This window comes from Schistocerca piceifrons, chromosome 1 (genome assembly GCF_021461385.2).
Source record: "Schistocerca piceifrons isolate TAMUIC-IGC-003096 chromosome 1, iqSchPice1.1, whole genome shotgun sequence".
Taxonomy (NCBI): domain Eukaryota; kingdom Metazoa; phylum Arthropoda; class Insecta; order Orthoptera; family Acrididae; genus Schistocerca; species Schistocerca piceifrons.
In genome coordinates this window covers 82056674-82062328 of record NC_060138.1, presented here as the reverse complement: position 1 = coordinate 82062328, position 5655 = coordinate 82056674, and the positions used below count along the sequence as shown (strand labels likewise).

Below are 5655 nucleotides of genomic sequence, written 5' to 3'. Positions count from 1 at the left end.
AGAAATTGCACTCTAGTTTGGTTAAAAAATGCTTTTTAAAGCAACTGGTGTGCTGTTTCTCCACATCGAAAATCTTGTTATACCATTCACACCGCCATCCCCCAATGCAAATCTGACTCCTTTTTTGCCTCGACGTGAAGAAAGCTAAAAAATAGTAAGACTCCTCCACACAGTGAAAGTAAAATTATGCTCTACTACAATTTCAGAAAGCCAACGGCCTTTCCGCAGTGGTAACACTGGTTCCCGTCAGATCACCGAAGTTAAGCGCTGTCGGGCTGGGCTGGCACTTGTGTGGGTGACCATCTGGTCTGCCAAGCGCTGTTGGCAAGCGGGGTGCACTCAGCCCTTGCGGAGCAAATTGAGGAGCTGCTTGACTGAGAAGCAGCGGCTCCGGTCTCTTACACTGGCATACGGCCGGGAGAGCGGTGTGCTGACCACATGCCCCTCCATATCCACATCCAGTGACGCCTGTGGCCTGAGAGTGGCACGGCGGCCGGTCGGTACCGTCGGGGCTTCCAAGGCCTGTTGGAACGGAGTTTAGTTTAGTATAGTTTATAACTTCAAAAGTACAGTTTCCAAAATTTACCGAACATTGCGGACAAATTATATACTGCGGCCGGTGTGGGCGAGCAGTTCTAGGCGCTTCAGTCTGTAGCCGCGCGACCGCTACGGACGCAGGTTCGAATCCTGCCTCGGGCATGGATGTGTGTGAAGTCCTTAGGTTAGTTAGGTTTACGTAGTTCCAAGTTCTATGGGACTGATGACCTCAAATGTTAAGCCCCATAGTGCTCAGAGCCATTTGAACCATTTGAACTGCTCATAAGTCACACATTGCGCCGGTAAATGCCAAACGATGCCTCGCTTAATGTAAGGAGCTTAAACAATGGACGATTGGACAGTGGAAAAAGGTTGTGTGGAGTGACGAATCACAGTACACAATGTGGCGACCCGATTGCACGGTGTGGGTGTGGCGAATTCCCGGTGAACGTCATCTCAGAGCGTGTGTGGTGCTATCAGTAAAATTCTAACGCAGTGGTGTTATGGTGTCGACGGGTTTTTCATGGATGAGGCTTGTACACCTTGTTGTTTTGCTTGGCTCTATCACAGCACAGGCCTACATTGATGTTTTAAACACCTTCTTGCTTCCAACTGTTGAAGAGTAAGGCGGGGGGGGGGGGGGGGGGGGGATGGCGATTGCATCTTTCAACACGATCGAGCACCTGTTCATAAAGCAGGACCTGTGGCGGAGTGGTTACACGACAACACGACAATAACGTCTCTGTAATGGACTGGCCGGCACAGAGTCCTGACGTGAATCCTATAAAACCCCCTCCGGAACATTTTGGAACGCCGACTTCGTGACAGGTCTCACCGACCGACATCGATGCCTCTCCTCAGTGCAGCACTCCGTGAGGAATGGGCTGCCATTCCCGAAGAAACCTTCCAGCACCTGACTGAACGTATGCCTGCGAGAGTGGAAGCTGTCATCAAGGCTAAGGGTGGGCCAATACCAAATAGAATTCCAGCATTACCAATGGAGGGCGCCACGAACTCTTAAGTCTTTTTCAGCCAGGTGTCCAGATACTTTTGATCACTATCAAATAAAAATATCGGCATCCGATGTTGCCTTTTCGATATCGTATGTCGATACACAGGTGAAAAAAAATTGCTGAAATATGTCTATATTTTTTGGAAAGAGAATCGATGTGTCAATACATCAATATTTGATGAACAGTCCTATTTCCCACGACAGCAGACTTGCTGCGCGGAATGTTGTAAGTTCCTAAGACAAGGCCAGAGTTAACTGCGGAGAGCAGTGACGGTTAACGACCGCCGGATAGAACACGTGCGGCCCGCTCGTGACGACACAGTCAAGTGCAGCCGCAAAGTGGAGAGACGGAGGCAAGCACCATATGGCGCCATACACGGGGTCGTCCAACCAGGCACGCCCATCGGGCACATGTCGCTGCGCGCCGCTTTCGCGTCCTATTGTTGCACACGACAAAACGCTGCTGCTGCTGCTACCACCGGGCGTAATTACTCCAGATTATAGGCTGCACGACGCCAAACTGCGGTGTCGCGCAACCCGTCATTACTCCAGAAGGCCAGACAGAGCCAGCCAGAGCCGGTAGCCGGGTGGTCGCTACAAGAACTCGGACGGACTTCGCGGTAACTTTTTGAGGCTCTGTGTCATCTTCAACGTATTGTTGAAATTTGTAAAGGTCCCCGTAAACGCTCAAACGCGTTTGAAAATCTCGCCCTTATCCATCCACGGATTTGCCCAGAAAGGCCATACACGTTCAAACAATGTTTATCAGTTTCACCTCACTTTGAAGCAGCCACTATTTTGAGCATAATGAATACGGCCACAAATGCAGACGAAAGCAGTCCTGGCACTGACTTTGGCACTTTGTTTAAAGAAGAGGGAGAAAACAAGAATTTGGTCCAGGGAATGTATTAAAATGAGAGATTTACCCAAATGATAGTTCTTAATACTCATTAAGCCCCTCGGAAAATAGCAAATTTTTCTGTGAGATTCGCTCTTGTCTAGCCACGGATGTGTCAAACGAGTCCGTACACTTACTAAGGAACCTTCCTTACTTTTGAAGCAGAGACTTTTCGTGTGTGCTGCATTTTGGCACTAGTGGGAATGGCTACAAATGCAAAGTATTATAACATTGCCGCTAGCACTGTGTTTAAAGAAAAAGAAAACGCTGGTCAAGGGAGTGGTTTAAACTGGAAACCTGTTAATCGAAATGTTTCAATCAGAATCTGATGATTACATCAACTTTCTGCGGATGGATAGTGAAGAGTTTTTAATAAGTTCTTTAGCGTTACTTCACCCTCACATTGAAAAAGAAGACGCAACCATGTGAAAATGTATTCTCTTCTGCTTGGTCGTCTAATAATAGACCACTAAAATACCGCGACGTGGAAGAACCTAAGAACTTGGATTTCCTTTATTTCATTCCACTCTTCTTGTATGTCACTGTATGTGGAAAACATTGGTTTTGTTCATAACCGCTTCATGCGTAGCATATGGCTCGGAAAGATGTGGCAACACAGTAATTTTGGTAATTGTCAGTACTGATTTGTTTTTATAGTAGATCGTAGTTGCGATATTAGTGGAAGTTCACGATACAGTGAGATAAATGGTAAGGAAACAGTTTTTCGCTAAATATATGCGGCGAAACGTCAACACAAACAACATCCGCCATCTTGTCAAACTTTCTGTCAATCAAAATTTCTCTCAAACACCTCAAACACGATATATGCTTGACAAACATGTCAAACTGCACCGTACACGGTCAAATATTTGGCAAGAATAGTTAAGGTTGAGAAAATGTTTGAGCGTTTACAGAGGCGTTAACTTCCACAGAAGTGCAATGTTTTGCAATAGTAATTCTTGTTTGACAACATTGCTGCTGCCGCGCAACGAAGTTTTGTTGGCGCGGTGACGCATCTGAGGGAGGCGGGTCTACAGGTACACTACGATTCAAAACATTATTGCCACTTGGGAAATACCGAGCGCTTCAAGATTATTAGTCTGGTTTCAAAACCCAACATCTTCTACGTGAGTGAAAATATAAACTTCAGCTGAATTTTGTCCTTGTCATAGGACAACAATTTTTTTCGTTTCAAAGCAAATCCGGGCTTTATTAGGGCATAATTTTTTACATACTTTTACTGACTTAAATGTGGCGTCTCCCAAGTAGCTATGTGCGGTGCAGTATGCCTCAAGACTTACAGATTCTACAAACCAACTTGAATAGTAGTTTGGTTGCCTCTTTAACGCATTTTCTTAGAAACTCTACAAGAACGTCATCTACCGGGTGTTTCAGGTGAAGTGGTATATATTTTAGGAAGCGGTACTAGAGAGGAAATGCAATAAAAATGCCATATAACAAGTGTCCAATTTTTATTGACTGCAGAGATACAGCTGAGTTCAATGCATTTTCGTTTCGTGTGTTGGGACACGGGTTGCTATGGCCGTGTTCATCGAATGTCAGCAGTAGAGTGTTGATGTTCAGATTGTCAAGCGCTTTAGTTTACATAAAGTTTTCATTGTGATTTGCTGGCCAAGTCTATTGTACTGTAGCGTGCAAACATGCCGTGAGTATTTACACATGCTGAATATACCGACATGGTATTTATGTGTTGGTTTCGTAATGGAAACGCCGCTGCTGCTGGTAAAGAATACAACATCCGATTTCCTAACCGCAGACCACCAGATTCAAGAGTGTTTACTCGTGTGTTCAATGAACTGCAGCCGGCCCGTGTGGCCGTGCGGTTCTAGGCGCTTCAGTCTGGAACCGCGTGCATCTGAACGTGTGAATGAACAGACTGTGGACAGTGGAATCCTTCTTGCACTATTTCATGTCGGTGCCTTTGCTTTCGGTTTCGCTTAAGGCTGGTTTGACTTTTCTACATGCCGAGCCAGTTCTTCTGACAGAGATCCGTTTGTCAATTTCTTTGCGTTTTTCCTGCGGCCGTTTCACCTTGGCTTCCCTCCACTTACTAATTATTTCATTCATAAGCGACACGGCTGTAGAAGTGAGGTTTATTGTAAGAACGATATTACTTCATACATACATTTTTATAACTGTGTTAAGAATCAAACTTATGCGTAGCGAATGTTTTTACTTTTGTTTTATGACGATGCTATTTGTCGTGTATTGAGCCCTACTGGTCCATAAATCAAAGAGTCATATGTAACCATTCTCATAACACATCCACGACTTGTATGTGAATCCACAAGCCCGCACAAGAAAGGAATGCTAGTCCTGCAAGTTTGGCAGGAAAAGTTCTGTAAACCTTGTAAGGTAGGAGACGAGGTACTGACAGAAGTAAGGCTGTAAGTACTTGCCCTTAGTCGTGCCAGGATAGATCAAGTCAGCAGAGGACCTGCCCGCTAAAGGCGAAGATTCCGTATGCGAGTCTCGGCCCAACACACAGTATTAATCTGTGAGGAAATTTCAGCTTTGTGTGTCCATGATTGAAGCTCTTACGTTTCGTGTGCAACAGTTCATCTATCTGGACCTCTCTCACAACACTCGGGTTGAGGTTTTAGCCTAAATTGGACTTACCTGGAAGCACAGGAATTCTACCCCATTATACATTGTGTTTATTAATTACAATATTACAGGAAAGGATAAATTGCTACTCACCATATAGCGGAGATGCTGAGTCGCAGATCGGCAGAACAAAAAGACTGACAGACAAGTAAGCTTTCGGCCAAAAAGGCCTTCTTGCGAACTCGACAACACACACACACACACACACACACACACATACACACATACACACATACACACACAGACGCAGCTCAAACACACATAACCACTGTCTATGGCAGCCAGAGGCCGTGGCAATGTGTGTGTGTGTGTGTGTGTGTGTGTGTGTGTGTGTGTGTGTGTGTGTGTGTTGTCTAGTTCAGATAAGGCCTTTTTGGCCGAAAGGTTACTTTTTCTTGTACCTATTTGCAACTCAACATCTCTGCTACATGGTGAGTAGCAGTTCTATCCTTTCAATAATATTGTTATTATTCCATCCTGGATTTTGCAGCTTTTATTAATTAGTCATACAAAAGAAACCTTTAATTGTGAAAATGGCAAATTACTTAATGAAATATTTCACATACATGAATGCAGTATA

At 44.9% G+C, this 5655-nt stretch overlaps 1 pseudogene; it reads left to right on the top strand.

Annotated features, from left to right (window-relative positions):
- The first annotated feature begins 209 nt into the window (after positions 1 to 209).
- Positions 210 to 327, top strand: LOC124725746 (annotated as a pseudogene).
- Positions 328 to 5655: the final 5328 nt, after the last annotated feature.